Below are 18,189 nucleotides of genomic sequence, written 5' to 3' on the forward strand. Positions count from 1 at the left end.
TAGAAATGATTTTTTCTTTTCCACTCAAGTTGAACTACCCCTCGTAACATATAAGGCAAATTATTTGATAAAAGTTAAAATAATTATAAAGATTGATAAAGTAAAAAAAAATGAAATCAAAGAAAAATAAGTTATTATTTGCTTCACAAATAATATAAATGTAGTGTGAGATGTTATTAAAACTTCAAAAATAAGTTTCATACTAAAAATATAATAGGTGATCATTTCACTGCCCAGTCTTATTGCACTCGAATTTTAATATAATATACTGAATATTGGAAAATTGAATCACAATTTATCATTTATTTATTTATTTTTTAATTTCCTTAAACAAAGATTTTTCAAGACTCAAAATCTTTATTTATTTCTCATTTTTATTAATTAATGTTGCATTTTTTTTTGAAAAAAAAATCTATATTATCATAATTATGGTAGACCTAAAATATCAAATAAATCTATACCTATCTAAGTGTTCGTATAATTTGCTTCCAAAATTAGCAACCACGCTTTACACTTGATATTGATAATTTTAATCACATAATCCAGTTTTAGTTGTTTAATCTAAAAATATTTCCCAAAATTTGGGTTATTTAGAGTGTGTTTGATAGTGATTTTGAAAAATGTTTTTAATATTTTTAATACTTGAAAAATAAAAATCTTTAAGTATTAGAAAAACTAAAAACACTTCCTAAAATCATTGTCAAACGCACTCTTAATATGAAAATATATGATATAAGTCACTATCAATACAAACTTGGGGCCGCATTGTGTTCCCTCCCACCAAAATTGGTTTATATTATAGAATTAATTCGTTAAAAATGATGCAATACTTATCATATTTGTGAATTTAACCATTCCAATATTTTTGTTTGAAGAGTAACCATTTTTTGATGTATTTGTCCTTGATTATTTCAAATATTTACGTATATGTTTTAAAAGAAAAAAGTATTTTTATAAGGAAAAAATGAGGGTATTTTTGTCAAAATGAGACAAAAAATGAATGAAGGGATTAAATTTCCAAAACTAGGTTTTCAATTATTCTTTTAATTAAATAACTCTTTATTATATAAGACTACACAAAAGTGGAGGAACGGAATAGTCTCATTTAGTTACCTAGTAAATGAGGATTGATTTAATTTTTTTAAAAAAAATTAGCAAGAATAATAAGCCTATACTTGCCTCTTACTATTGCCTTAAATTTAAACTATAATTCAAACATTTTCTATTAATCTCATTGTTGATACCGTAAATAGTCCAAAAATTCAGGTTTTGATATTATGTTGAATTACCAATTTTTCTAATAAACATGCAAATTATGGAGAAGTGATTCAAGACCTCCCACCCATACCCACAAGTGGAGAAATAGCCATAAAATAGCCACAAGTGGGATTAATTTTATAAGTTGTTGGCCAAGGTGTTGGTTAATAGACTTAAAAAGGTAATGAACAAAGCGATTTCAAAGTCCCAAAATGTCTTTGTGGAGGGTAGACAGATTTTAAATGCAATATTGATTACAAATGAGGCTCAAGGTCGAAAAGCAATAAAAGTGGCGTCTTGTACAAGTTGGATATTGAAAAGGGGTATTGCCATGTGAATCGGAAGTTTTTGTTTGCGGTGCTGAGAAATACGGACTCCTGGTAATTGAAGTCCCACTAACAAAAGCTAGCACAAGGGAATCATCATCCTCACTTTTTGTGGACGCAGGACTGCCTCACGAATGAAGATAAGATATCCACCTTCCCACGTTTCTTGTATTGATATTGACGTCATCTTCACGTTGACTGAAGGTACTCCATTCCTCTTCTCGAAATCTATGACTAAAAAAGGTGAGGATAAGAAGATGCAACAATGTTTACATATGGCTATAGGCTTGTAGCTGCTAAGCATGCATGCTTGGCAAAATTTAGCCCTATTTGCCAATGGGCCTTCAGACAGAGAGATGGGTATATGTCAAAATAGGCTACAGATTTTTAATTCTTTTAGCCATGCGTTTCAGAACAATACAGAATGTGGTAGACAACTTTAGTCATCAGTTTCCCATATAAATGGATGTCATCCTCACATCAATTCTTCTTGTACGTTCTTTCATCTTTGTGATTCCTACTATTAGAACAACATGGCATGAGTATTCATATAAATGATCAGTATGAATGGAGAACGGAATTTTGAATGATAATAAGAGATATTCAGGTGCTCCCAACTAGACTAGTAGTGCTTGTATGAGTGTAGACCATTTGGGTGTCAACATCCTCACTGCTCGCTACCTCACGTGGATCACGATTGTTGGAATGCATATTTTTTGTGAGCTTCATGTTTGGGGTTAGCCCTTTTAGTTACTTCTAAATTGAAGTCATTTTAAAAATAATCTTAAGATAAATTCTAAAGTCTAAAGTTGTTTCTTTAATACAAGTGACATTAAACTCTAGTATTTTTTAAAAATATGTTGTATATGAAACGGAGGAAGCTGAGACATACTCGAAGGGATTTAGCTCGTAAGTCCACGACATCATATTTCTAGCACTACACGTTACGACATAATTTACAACCCCCGGGCCCCAGCATCGTACGTATGAGGAAAGTATAACATTACATTGACCCCACATCTCACTTCCAGTGGCTCACAAGCCTCCACCTGTCTTACCTTCCATGCGGTCACGGTCATCAGCTCGCGTTCTGCCTTGTTCTACTCAATATTACCCCACAAAGAATATTGGAATTTGAAAAGCACCCGAGGTGATTTAAAAAATTATTTTTAAATCTACAATATTTGGAATAAATCTAATTGAAAGTTGTTTTTAAAGTTATTTAATTTTTTTTTTCATATTTACACTGAAATTTTCTTTTTAAAAGATAATTAAAATATCCTAAATTTGAAAATAATTTTTTAAATGTTATATTTTAATAAATATTTCTGTAAAGAAAAAATATATTTTTGTGAAAAAAATTATAATAAACAATATATACAATAAGCAAAGTCATCACTCATCAGGAATGGAAACGGGGCGGGTTCGGGACGGGTCATACCCACCCCGCCCCGCCCCGCCCCATTTAGCTTCTTTTTTTTTTTATTACTTTAAAAAATTTTAATTACATTAAAATAAATATATTTTATAAATAATAAAATTATTATATTTTTTATAACTTATTTTATTAAAAAATTTTATTATTATCTATATATTAAAAATATTAAAATTAAATTTAAAATTAATTTTATATGTAAACGGACGGGACGGGGCGGGATGGGACAATACCCGAACCCGCCCCGGGTTTAAAAAAAAATCTCAAACCCATCTCAAACCCGTTTAATAAATTTTAACCCCGTCCCATTAGGGGCGGGGCGGGGCGGGTACCCGAAAAAACCCGCCCCGTTGCCATTCCTACTCATCAGTCAAAAATGGTCCCAAAAACAAATGCCGCATCGCGGAGCATGACAGTTACTCCGCCCCCTACGTTGCGGACAAAGCCAAAGAAGTTGATTTTAAAGCCAACGAAGTGATTTAGTGGAGGAGCGACCGCTAACAAAAGTAGAAACTACCAAAAGCACAAGTGTGAACATGTGATGGTGGGGTGGTCATCTTCCTCACTATGGATGCAACGTCTCCTTCTTCTCCCTCTAGTGCTGCCCTGCTCACATCGATTATTTTCGTTCCTGGGCCATCCATTTTCCATATCAGAATAATAACCTGTCAATTCATAAAGTTGCTTACTTTTTCTCTCCTGGACATTCTAACCTATAATAGAGAGTTGGATTTTATTTGTGGTTTTTTATTTTATTTTATTTTATTTTTAATTTTTTATTTTAATTTGGAGTCATTATTGGAGTAAGATATCCAAGTTAGATGGTCTTGTCATTATATTTTGGATGCGGATTGTCATTATATTTATATATGTTACCTGTGAGGTACTTGGAACCTACACCATTTTATGTCCTATAAATCTTGTGCCCTAAAAACCTTTAGCATATACCATATTTGTATACCAATTAAATATCATGTCATTTTGCATATACAAGACTTTATTGATCCAACTCCAACCTCGCATTCATGTAAACATGGATATATCCAACCAATTCGACAAGGTAGAAAATTTTATTATGGGGTAAAATGGGAAAATCATGAATCATAATAATATTAGATAGAATTTCAGATTTTAAAATCATTATTTCCAGTATCATTCAATAAAACAAGTATTTATTAATATTAATTTATGTAATTTTTTTTTATAATATATCAAATTAAATAACATAAATACTAAGAAATATGAACAAAAAAAGCTTTTGAAATTATGGTGGCTCCACCATTAGGTTACATCATCGGTTCAAACCACCGAACTTTGGCACATAAAATGTTGTGATATACCTAATTAGGTCACTAATTTCTTTTACATTTTATTTTCAAGATTACTAGTAGATTTAAAAATATAAAATATGTGTCATTCTTTTTCATTTTTTATTGTTTTAATAAAATTCTATTTTTATTAATATTTGATTTCAGATGCGATGATTTTAATGAGTTTTGAGTATTATATAGAATTTCAAATATATTGTGAATCCAAAAATTCAAATTGAATTATTGTAATTTCTAATCAAAATTCATTATAACTCACTAATTCGCTAATCTTAGAGATGAATTAGACTTTTCATGCAGATGAACTTACATGTAAAAAGAGTTATGTCATCTTTTATCGGTATGGACGCAACTGCCCAATTTTAAATTTCAGTGGGTTGTCATTATCACATTAATTATTCTTCATTTTCATGCACCCCACAAAACAAGAAACAATATAATTTGCCTCAAGTTACAGAAGTGCAACTTTTTTTTCTTTTTAAGATTACAAGTAAATTTAAAAATATAAAAAATATGTCATTTTTTTTTCCTTTTTTATTATTTTAATAAAATTATGTTTTTATTAATATTTGATTTCAGATGCGAGGATATTAATGAGTTTTGAATATTATGTAGAATTTCAAATATATTACAAATCCAAAAATTAAAATTGAATTATTACAATTTTCAATCAAAATTCATTATAACTCATTAGTTCGCTAATCTTAGAGATGAATGAGACTTTCCATGCATGTATACTTACGTGTAAAAAGAGTTACATAATTCTTTATCGGTGTGGAGGCGACTGCCTAATTTTAAAATTCAGTGGGTTGTCATCGTCACATCAATTATTCTTGCTTCTCATGCACCCCACAAAACAAGAAACAACATTTTTTTTGTCACATCAATTAATTGATTTTTTTTTTCAAGATTACTAGTAAATTTAAAAATATAAAAAATATGTCATTCTTTTTATTTTGTTATTATTTTAATAAAATTCTGTTTTTATTAATATTTGATTTCAGATACAAGGATATTAATGAGCTTTGAGTATTATATAGAATTTCAAATATATTGCAAATCCAAAAATTAAAATTGAATTATTGTAATTTCCAATCAAAATTCATTATGACTTACTAATTCGCTAATCTTAGAGACGAATGAGACTTTTCATGCATATGTACATACATGTAAAAAAAGTTATGTCATCCATTATCGGTGTGGACGCCGCTGCCCAATTTTAAAATTTAGTGGGTTGTCATCGTCATATCAATTATTCTTCCTTCTCATGCACTCCACAAAACAAGAAACAACATAATTTGCCTCAAGTTATGAAAGTGAGACTTTTTTTTTTTGTCACATCAATTAATTGACTTTTTTTTTTTCAAGATTACTAGTAAATTTTATAATATAAAAAACATGTCATTTTTTTTCTTTTTTTATTATTTTAATAAAATTATGTGTTTTATTAATATTTGATTTCAGATGCGAGGATATTAATGAGCTTTGAGTATTATATAGAATTTCAATATATTGCGAATCCAAAAATTAAAATTGAATTATTGTAATTTCCAATCAAAATTCATTATATCTTACTAGTTTGCTAATCTTAAAGATGAATGAGACTTTCCATGCATATATATTTACATGTAAAAAAAGTTACATCATCTTTTACGGTGTGAACATGGTTGCCCAATTTTAAAATTCAATAGGATGTCATTGTCACATCAATTATTTTTCCTTCTCATGCACCTCACAAAACAAGAAACAACATAATTTGCCTCAAGTTATGGAAGTGGGGCTTTTTTTTTTTTTTGTCACATCAATTAATTGACTTTTTTTTTTTTTTTGGTGCTTTGTTTTAGACAAGGTCGAAAATATCAGAGGACGAAAATATTGAGAGATATCGGTCATGGCCCTCCACGGAAAAAATCACCAAAATTTTAGCTATATATCGATGATGTGTAATGTCTAAAGTTTTGCAAATTTTTAATTTTAGTATAATGGGCCAAAGGCGTTAGGCCCAGCCCGCCTACAGTAGTGAACGTGTGCTGTGTAAGGTAACACCTTACATACAGACTATAAAGCTTTCAATCTCTCAACGTTTCAATGTGTATGTATGTGTTTAAAATTGTTTATATATATTATACATTATATTATATTTTATAAATTAATTAAAATAAAATTATTATAAATAAGTTGATTTTAATTATCTTATAATATATTTTGAATACTAATTAAATATAAAATCATAAATAAAATTAACAATATTTTTAAATAAAAATATTTTATGTAAAAATATCCAATGATATTTCTCCGATATATCTCATGTGTTCATAAAATTCAAGTATAGCATATTTTTAATTATCAATATTTTCATCTTTTATTTTAATTTATCTTAATGCCTTAAATAGAGTATTTGATTTGATTTTATTTTTTCAATTGAACAATAAAATAAAATAAAAATAAAAATACGAAAGAATTCAATTTAAAAAAAATAAAAAATTAAATATATTAAATATTACTCAAAACTATGATTATATTTAGAAAATGTTTTTAAAAATGGTTATGAAAAATAGTAGTTGACAATTATTTTTTAAAATTATTTTATGATGTTTTTACAAGAAAAGCTTATTTGAGAATATTTGAAATAATATAAACTTATTTTTTTTTTTATATTTTTAAAATAATATTTATCTATAATAATTTATTTTTTAATCATTCTTTATATTTATATAATTATTTATTATAATTGTTGTGAGAAAATAAATAAAAACAAGTAAAATATGTTATATATATATATATATATATATATATATATATAATCTTATTTTATATTTTTAAAAATTGAAAACCGTATCCCATTTTTTTTGTTATCAAAAATGTTTTAAAATAATATTTATCTATAATAATTTATTTTTTAATCATTCTTTATATTTATATAATTATTTATTAAAATTGTTGTGAGAAAATAAGTAAAAACAAGTCAAATATGTTTTGTATATATATAATCTTATTTTATATTTTTAAAAATTGAAAACCGTATCCCATTTTTTTTGTTATCAAAAATGTTTTCCTTTTTTAGGTTCTTGAAAACATAAAATTATATTTGAAATAACTTCCAACAAACCCTACACGTTTCAAAGTTTTTAATTTTTTTTTAATAAAAAGATAAATTTAAAACAACATGTACAAAAATTTTATTTAATATAACCCTATTTTTTATAGTTTCCTTTACACTTATCATCATGGCTTCCAATTTTAATTACAATTATGAATGGTAAGAGGCAATCGAATTCAATGTACTATTTTATCCAACATTAACTTCTAGAAATATTTTATTAAAATATGAAATAATACCTATATTTAAGAAAATAATTTTCACATATTAAAAATTATACACATTACTGTTCAATAAGAGATTAAAAATGATATATATATATATATTTAATAATCCAATAAGCCTAAATTCTGCAATGTAGAGTGATAAATATAAATATGAAATACTAAATTCATATTTAAGAAGAGTAGTATTTTATTTAGACATGAGATTAGAAATAGCTCCAACAATACAAACATGTACTTAACAAAAGCTGAGAAGTTTTGACAAAAAATACTACGTTTTAAATAATCTATAAAGTAAATTAAAATATAAAATAATATCTAATTTAATGCGTTTGGGCCATGTAAGCCTTCATGTCATAAAATCGTAGTGAGTGACTATGGTTTATAATTTTTTTAAATGGTCAAAATTGTAGTCATCAACCATAAAATTAACTTTAAACTTAAAATCGTAGTTGATAACTATGACTTTGACCAATTTTAAAAAAATATTCAAAGCCATAGTCACCGTGGTTGGTAACTATGACTTTGAGCATGATTTTAAAGTTGTAGTCATGCGTTGTGGTTTTATATATATATATTAAAAATATTTAACTTTAATTTTTTAGAATCAAAATATTATATTATTTTTTCTTTTATATTTATTAAAATTACGTTAGTGGTTAATAAACTTATATAATTATTTTAAAAAATAATATATAAAATTAAATAATTCGTATTTTTAATTGAATATAAAAATATATATTTTAATTTTATTAAAACAATTGGCATTATATTTAATATAAATTATAATTAATTAATTATATTTAAATATAAATTATTATATTAAAAATTATTTTTTATATACTATAATGTAAGTGATATATAATATCACATGTATATAAGTTCAATTTCAGATAAAAATTTATCATATTTTTATTTAAATATATAATAATTTATTCATAATAAAAAGTAAATAACATAATATATAAAAAAAAAAATGGAAAAGTCAGCCCTCAACGAATGCCACATGATGGGGATGTTGGAATCCATGTAATAATTAGTAGCGAAAAATAGAAAAAAACCACGACTCCTAGCCTAGACAGCCACGGTTAAGAACGAAAGCATATAGGACGCGGATCCAGCCCACCAGAATTGCAATCATCAAAGGAAATATTTGTCTTTTTCCTTTTGTTATGTTTCTTTCTTCACCTTTTTTTTTTTTTTTTTTTTTTTTGTTTTTAATGTATCGTGTGCAGCTGAGGGCGCATGCACCCCTCAAATTTTAAATAATAAAAATTATGTTATATTCTTTTAATAATTCTGGAAGGTTAAAAGTTAAAAAAAGTAAGTTTGTCCCTTCTTATGTAAAATAAAAAATTAGATAGATATGATGTATGGATATTAAATATTTTTTAAAATTTTAGTTAATATTTATAAAATTAAATTATAAATATGTTATGTCATTTTATATATTATTTTAATCAATATAAAATTACTTATAAATAATTTAAACTAAATAAATTTAAATTCACTCACTAATTATCTTTCTATGTAATTCCATTTCATATATCAACAATATCCGCCCAATGTTTGAAATATCGGTAAACACGAATATATCGATAAAAATTCAAAATTCAAAATTATTATTCAATAATTATTTGAAGAAAATTATTCAAAATTCATGAAAATATTTGGAAAAACTTTAAAAACGATAAAATAAATAAAAATACACATGTTAAAGTTATTTTTTAAGTATAATTGATATATGTATGGTTAAAGAGAAAAATATCGGTAAGTAAGGATATGTCGGTATTAATAATTTATTATTTATTTAATCAAATTAATTTTAATTTATAAAATATTTGAACTTAATTTTTTATTTATTTTATATTTTAGTATTTTTGAATCATTTTTAATATTTTAAAATAAAAACATTCAAAATTAAATAAAATTAAAAAGATAAATATAAAAAATTTAAAAGTGAAGTGGTAGTAATTTTTTAAAATAGGATTAATAAGATAATGATGATACATTTAATATTAAAACTATAATTTATTTAATTCAAATGCATTCAATAATATAAAATAAATGATGATGCATATATGAATTTTTAATATTTAATTATAATATAAATGATATTAAAAAAAATACTTGTTAAGAAAATTATAAAAGTGATTTATATATGTTAATTAATTAATTAATTAAATTTTAAAATAACATTATTTATTTTTAATAATAAACTTTAACATATTTATTATCTATATGTATTAACAAAAGAGAAGATAGCTTAGTCGTCACCAAGTTTGAACCCAAGCGAGGTTTGAATCTTTGTTGTAGTAGGGCTAAAAAAAATTGAAATTTGAGTGGGCAGGCAGGCTGGGCGTTGACCGTTGAATGGAGGGGGAAAAGACGTAAAAAAATCGGAAATGTTTTTTTTTTAAATGTCAGAAAAATCGGTGATTATTTGGCATTGCCCTCACCCAATGTGCACGTCACCTTACACATGATTTTTTTGTCGATATATCTCACCGCAACCAATATTTCAATTATTTATTTATTTTTTATTTTCTTCCCAACAAATAATGATGGCTGATATCCGATTTTTCGTTGATATTTTGGTGAAAAATTTTGATATTTCAAACATGGTATCCAACTAGCATTTTATTTAGACATGGGATTAGAAACACGGGCTCCAACAATCCATACATGCACTTAATAAAAGCTCAGTTAGGCCTAGGCAATACTCTCCCAACTGCCATTATATAATACATTATTTTCATTTTGCATGCACGCACCTTCTTAATTGGGACCCACCATTTTGCTATTTAATTTTTGTCACACTCACACCAACATGAGCCACGACCATGGATACTGTCACACCCTTGAATATCAACCCAATTTTTTCACTGAGTGTGCGGTGCTAAGGATCATTTTTTTAACTAACCTTTCCTTCCAGCCCTTAGAAAAACAAAGTAATAGGCAATCACGATTACAAGAACACCATTCACTACTTGTATTATTCAACTCTACAAGATACAAAATTGTCTTCCAAAGTGTCTCAACATTTGGCCTAAGTCAGAGTACAATGCTTAGAACCCTTAAGCATTCAAAAACAACATCTCATGCTCTCATGCTCTGTCTCAGAGATGCATGAGGCCCTTTTAGAAGACCCAGCCTGCAAATTACAGTTTGAATTTCAAAACTAGGGAGCCTGTTGGTGGTTATGCAACTACCACAACCGCTACAATTGCTTGCATAACCACCCAATTGGAGACACTCCTTCAATCCAAGGTGTCTCTTTGCACCAATCATCTGCACCACAACCATCTACCAGTTCCTTGTAGCTGAATATTGTCCCGATCACTCACTTGTTGCCACTAGCTAGCTGCTATATGAACCAGCAGCATGCATCAACCAGCTAACCAAGTGTTTGGTGCATCAGTGTGTGTTCCCTACACTGATGTGAGAGCCCATGCTATGTCAAGATGTCCATGGTCTGGGCATATGCCTAGCTTCCACTGTCAGGTCAAGCTCTACAACAACGAGCCATGACATTGTGCCCATGGTTGTTCCTTTCTAGTGCACAAGGCATTGTGCAACTGTGCCATGTGTAGGCATCATAGGTGCAAGTCAGGTGTTCGTCTAGTGCCCCATCAAACCATGACATTGCGTCCATGACTTCTCTAGCTGGCTCGCCGCACAAGGCTTAGGTGTCCTTGTGCTAGCGTGAGAAGGATGTAGGCCGCACTAGGCCCTATGCTATTGTGGCCATGGGGTGCACGCCACACATGTCGTGGAACCCATATGTGCATGCTTGAGTGTCGTCTGTGTGTTCTAGGCACACCCAAGGTTGTGCCATAGTGCTCCCTTGGTGCGGTTAAGGTCTTCACTTGGTGCCTCCTTGAGTCGCTTACCCTCATTTTAAAGAGTAATACGGGTCATTCTCAAGATATCTGGAGGAAACATCACACTTGCTTGAGGAGACATAATAGAATATTTAAATAATTATAAATAATATTCCAAAATAAACCTCACATTCCATCTACACCAGCTCCATAACCCACATAAGCCTGGTAGAAGCTAAGTGCGCGTGCAAGTGTGGCATGGCGCGCACACATTGCCTATCTAGTCCATGCCTGGTGCACACAATGGTTGCATGGTGTTTGTCTAGTGCGCCTGTAGTGCCTATCTAGTGCGCACACGGTGCATGTTTGACTTGCCCGTGGTGTGCGCACGGTGCGTGTTTGGCTCGCCCACGGTGCGCACGTAATGCTTATCCAACTTACCCATAACGCACACGCGATGCCCGTTTGGCTCGCCCGTGATGCGTGTTTAGCTCGCACATGACCTCCTCATTTTAACTCTTGGGGTTTGAACCACCAAACCTTCAAACCATCCTTGCTTTCCGTCTAGGTTTCCATGGGTGCAAGACCTACCCATGAGGCCATTTCTTCTAACATTGGGTCAAAAATCTAAGAGGTTGACAAATACTATTTATAGACTAGCAGATCTATTGTCAGAATCCAAAACGCTCATTTTTCAAGTCAAACTCCACAAAATAATCCACATGTTGAGAATTCCCTAGAATAATGGATGGTCCCGGAGTGAATTCCAAGACATTGGTGGCATCAGTGATGATTGGGAAAAAAAACAACTGGGAGCTAGAAGACACAATAATTTTTTCCTAGTACCACCATATGTGCTTTGCTGCTAAATTGGTAAGTTAAGTCCAAGATTTTTATGGAGTTCTCGCCCGTAAAGTTGTAACATAGTGTCAAACCGGTGACATCTGTTTTTTTAACTCAATTACCACTATATTAAAAACTAATCTTGTCATGTATCCGAAACCTGAGTCTATCATGAACCCACTTTTCCAATCGGATCTTGGAGGCAGATATTTTTCTAGAATCCTCATAAGTTTCTCATCGAACATAGTATATAAGAGAAATAGATAATAAAAACGGATGAGATATACTCACTCTTTTTCTCAGTCTCTCTTATTTTATTAAGAACAATAACCAAGAATTTTATACAGCAAGAAGAAACAAACCCTAACAACCTAGCCTATTATTCAATGACATGTGGCACAAGAATCTCTCTAAAAATTTCAAAGTGCTTTTTAACACTCCCCCACGAGCTAAGCGTAGAGAGAGATATGACTTTAGCTTGTCATGAAGTTTATAGAATGAGAATGATGAAAAACACTTTGTGAAGATATCTGTTGTTTGATCATAGGTTGGAACATGTTGAACTGCCAAGGTTTTCTTCAAAACTTTGTCACAAACAAAGTAAAGATCAAGTTCAATGTGTTTCATTCGAGAGTGCTAAATTGGATCAGCACTTAAAGATATAGTGTTGAGATTATCACACTGATTCATGCCTAATTGGTGTCTCAGCTGATTCGTGTCCAGCTGGTGCTCCTTGATTAAGGGATTAATCAACAAAATTTATAACCTATTACACCATATACTAGGGTAGCAAAGACAAAGCTACTATAGCATAGTGGCTCTAGGATCGTTCACTGGGATGGGTTTTCACTTCACAAATGATATTAATTCAAAGATGAATTGGTGCCTTTTCATTTCAAGGTTAGCTTTAAAAGAAAACATAAAGACGTTTGAATGAAAAAGGATTGGTTTTAAGCTAACCAAAAGTAGTAACTGATTTTACTTATAAAGAAAAGTGTTTCTTGGAGTTTCAGATCACTAGGCTCAGATTCCTCATACAAAAAGGAGAGTTCCGGTCACTTGTTTCTTTTCCTCGCATTAGAGAATTAACATATAGTTCCTTCTCCAACCGGTGTTGTACAGATGCTTCCCATTAATGAGTTCAAACACTAAATCTCTCTCACTGATGCATCTTGCAATGGCTCATACCTCTCACCTAGCACTTGCCATTCAAGGTGATCTTTAACCTTGGATTACCCGTCAAAAGCTCACAAGAGGTAACTAATGGATGTCTCCTTAGAGTCCAAAAGCTTACCAAGTGTTGGCTATTCTAGAAAATCCTACCTTCAAGTCACCTACCAGAGGCTCGCAAGGGGTAAACTAGTGCATCTCCATGGTTGGAGATCACTTGCCTTACCAAGTGTTGGCCCAGGTGATTTAAAGGCGTTTTAAGTTAACTAAAAAGATTAGAAACCATTTACGGGTCACACTTTCTCTTCATTAAAAACTAAAACAACAAAACTTCCAATTCATGCATGTGGAAACTTACCCGGTTACCTTCACTCCAAGAGACAAAGAACCTAGCCTCTCATCCTCTGAAAAAACATCTCAGAGAATGTTTGGCTAGCAAGAAAATGAAAATGAAAGAGAAGACAAGAATATATAGGAAAAACAGAGCAAGTGCTCTGTATTTTACTTTCTTCCCAAAACTGTACAAAGGATCTCCTGGAACCCCAAAACTCTAACACCCCCCCGAACAGGCTCCTCGGGCTCCCTTAATACCACAATTACACTTACAGCTATTACATAGATATTTTGCCAAATTCCTAACTTAAAAACTAAGGAATTCTATCACTGGTGGCTTACAAGGAGAATTTGGGCATTTAGACAACAAAAATCTAATCAAAAAAATATCTCCAAGTGTCGGTTACAAATATCGGGAAGCACTCAGGACCACTTCGCAGGTGAAAGGTGAGGTCTGCGAAATTTCGCAGGTGCACAAGAAGAGCTGCGAAATTTCTTCATAGCAACCAGCTGCTTCATCACCTTCACAAAGTTGACTTCCCTCTTGTGGTGCTTGGCTTCCATCGCGGCGTGAAGCTTCAGGGGAACTCCATAGCACTGTGCAAAAAGGCTGCGAAACCATTCCGCAACAAGAATGGTGATTTTGCAGCACTTTTCTGAAGCCTTTCTTCCTTCAGCTTGGAGCAGTTATCTTCCAAAGGCTGTAACTTCCTCATTCCAGCTCCAAATTGCACACGGCTTGAGGCATTGGATTGTTGACTTCCCAAGCTTTCAAATGACATATTGTATGCATAATTTGGACTCCAGGAAGTGCTCCAAAAATGGCTGCAGTGATTGTCATCAAGAGAGCTCCACGACTGGATCCTCTTTGCTTCCCCTTTTGCATTCCCACTTTGCTTATGGCAAAAGAGCTTCAAAGCTTTGATTCTTCATGCCTCTGAGCTTCCTATTGCTTGCCAATGATTCCAAATAACTCTCCTCAATCTCATAATGCTTTGGTGATCAAAATACTAACAAAAACACCAAAACTTACACAATTTGATTAGTATTGATTGAAAGGGGCCTTAACATGCTAATTGGGTTAAAAGGCACTAACTACTACTCAAAAGTGTTTAAAAGGATTAATTATAAGCTATCAAATAGCACTTTTTGAGTAGTAATCACACACCAAATGACTAGTGTTTGATGTTGTGGAACTCGTAGTTCTTTTAGTAATCCTTGCAACCACACCATTTCAGCAGTAATATTTACTAGGCTTCAGTACTCTGCTTCAGTGCTAGAACAAGAGATGGTGTGTTGTTTCTTGGAGCTCCAAGTGACTAGGTTTTGTTTAAGAAATATGTAGTAACATGAGGTTGATTTCCTATCATCATGATCAAATGCCCAATATGCATAAGAAAAACCTTAAAGAAACAAATGCGAAGGTTTGGAAAAATAAAGACCATGATGAAGAGTGCCATTAAGATATCGAAGTATTCGTTTAACAGCTTGTCAATGATAGTTCAATGGATTATGCATAAACTGAGACACTTTATTCACACTATAGGATATTTCAGGTCTGGTAATAGTAGCATATATATTGTAAAGCCCCCGCAATACTCTGATAAAGCTTGGGATCTAGAATAGGTTCACCTTGATGTGTTGAGAGTCTTAAACCTCCAACCATAGGTGTTGAAAATGCCTTTGTTGTAGCCATCTTGGTATTTTTTTTAAATATCAGTGAGATACTTCTCTTGTGAAGGCAATATTCCTCCATTTTTACTATGGTGAACTTTAACACCCAAAAAATAATAGAGAATGCCACAATCCTTGAGTGAAAACTTTTGATTGAGTAGGGAAATCAATGTGGAAATTGCAAGTGAATCATTTCAGATGATAATCATATCATCAACGTAGACCAAAAGATAAATACATGGGGTAGAAATAAACCGAATAAACAATGATTGATCAGCTTTACAACTCACAAAACCAAATTGCAAGAAAGAATCCTTGAGTTTATCAAACCAAGCTCAAGGAGTTTGCCTTAATCCATAAAGGGCTTTCTGAAGCTTGCATAATAGTGTAACAGAAATCGTAGATTTCTCACAACCAAGAGGTTGCTTTATCAGAACTGTTTCATGAAGAATGCCATTAAGAAATGCATTATTCACATCTAGTTGACGAATCTCTTAATTTTGAGCAAGAGAGTGTCAAAACTACCCGAACAGTGCTTGGTTTAATTACAGGGTTGAACGTCTCTATGAAATCAAAACAAGGTTTTTGATGATATCCCTTTACAACCAATCATGCCTTGTAACGAGCAATAGAACCATCTAAGTGTCTCTTAAGTTTGAAAATCTAATTACACCCAACCATTTTTTTGTTTGAAGGTTGAGGAACTAGAGACCATGTGTCATTAGTAATCAAAGCATCAGATTCTTCTTGCATAGTAGCTTTTCATGGGGGACTTTGAAAAACTTCATGCACTATAGTTGGTTCAATAGTAGAAAGGTCAATTGTTAGCAACACTCTAGGTTTATAAATCCCTACTTTAGACCTGGTCCTCATTGGGTGAATATTCCCCGATGGTACTATGGTAGGTTGTTGAGTTTCTAATGGTTCTAGTTGAATCAAGTAAAATTGTTACTAGTTCCTGGACTTGTTTGTGTCTTCTGAGTAGTAGAAAGATCAAGTTTTTTCAAAGAACAAGGGGAAATATGATCAAACTTAGTGTGAAGGGTATTAGAATGGATTTTAGGATGAATTGAGGTCAACGATGGGAGCCATAAGCTGGTATTAACATGATTAGAGATCGTAGAACATTCAGGAATAGTTGTATGTTGAAGCAAAATGAAACTTGTTTTCATCAAATGCAACATGCTTAGATATGTAGATCCTACCACTTGGATCTAAACACTTGTATCATTTGTGTTTATGACTGTATCCAAAAAATGTACAAGGAACTAAACGAAATTGCATTTTATGAGAATTATATGATCTCAAGTATGGAAAACATTGACAACTAAAAATACCTTTAAGAAGAGCAAATGTAATGGATCATTATATACAGTCAAGGAATTTGAAAAAGACAATTTATGACTTTTTCCAAGTTGATAGGCATAACAAAAATGATCATTTTCATTCATTGAAAACTTCAAATTACAATTTGACAGAACTTGTTTGACAGTAGAGAAAGTTGTGTGTCCTAATTTCCTATGCCACAAACTCAAAATCATAGATGACTTAACATTATCATCATTAAGATTGGAAGTAGAAAGGATAGGAGAATCTAGACCACAATCTCCCATTCTATTAGATTTAAGAGACAAGACTTGGTGATCCTTAGAGCTAATGAGAGAAAAGTGATGTGAACTAGTTGATAAAGATGGTTGAGCCTTGAATAGGTTGAACCCATATAGCCCTTCATGTAGTCTCTCTTTGAGCAAAGGTGTTCCTATTGCTAGATCTTTCAAAATGCAAATAGATGGATGAAACTCAAAGAATAAATTATTTTCTTTAGCAAATTGACTGACATTTATGAGATTACAAGTAATATGGGGAACATGAAGTAGGTTAGATAATGAAAAAACTCTAGGTGAATCAGAAGAACAAAGTGAAGAGAAACCAGAATGAGCAATCATCACACTTGCACTATTACCCACATGGATCTTATTTCTTCTATGATACCCAGAACCAAAATTCAGATTTCTATGGTCATTTGTAACATGATTTGTTGCTCTTGAATCTAGAAACCAGTTGTCATTATTGAGCAATTCCGAAGTCGTTAACATTGCAGTCATCGGACCTATGTTTTTACCAACATTGTTGTTTGCAGAGACTGGATCATTTGTGAACCTAGAGAAATTTGGGTCAAAACAATGGTAACATTTTTGGATAGTGTGTCCAAATTTTCCACACAACTAACATTGTGGCTTAAAATCACCATTCTATGAATGACCTTTTCTACAACCAGCATGACCTCGTCATCTATTATTTTGAAATTGTTGTGCCCTCTAGTAGGATTGAGAAGCTCTCTGACTAAACCTTTGAATTCCATTGTTGAATCGTTTTTGTTGATTCTAAAAAACAAGATTCATGGATGGTTGAGATTCGTCAGAGTTCACCGAATGCTACTTGATTTGACTTTCTTAAGCTAGTAGCAACCCTTATACATCTTCCAAAGAGTGAGAATCAACTCTAGAAGTAATAACTAAAACCATAGAATTGTATTCAATGCCTAGACCAACAAGAAGATAGAGAATCTGGTCTTCTTTCGAGATTTGATGCCTAATTGAAGCAAGAACATCAAAATACGTTTTCATTTTGAGAAGATATTCTCTCACTAGTAAGCCTGATTTCTACGAACTCTA

Source organism: Vitis riparia, chromosome 8 (assembly GCF_004353265.1).
Source record: "Vitis riparia cultivar Riparia Gloire de Montpellier isolate 1030 chromosome 8, EGFV_Vit.rip_1.0, whole genome shotgun sequence".
NCBI classification, from domain to species: Eukaryota; Viridiplantae; Streptophyta; class Magnoliopsida; order Vitales; family Vitaceae; genus Vitis; species Vitis riparia.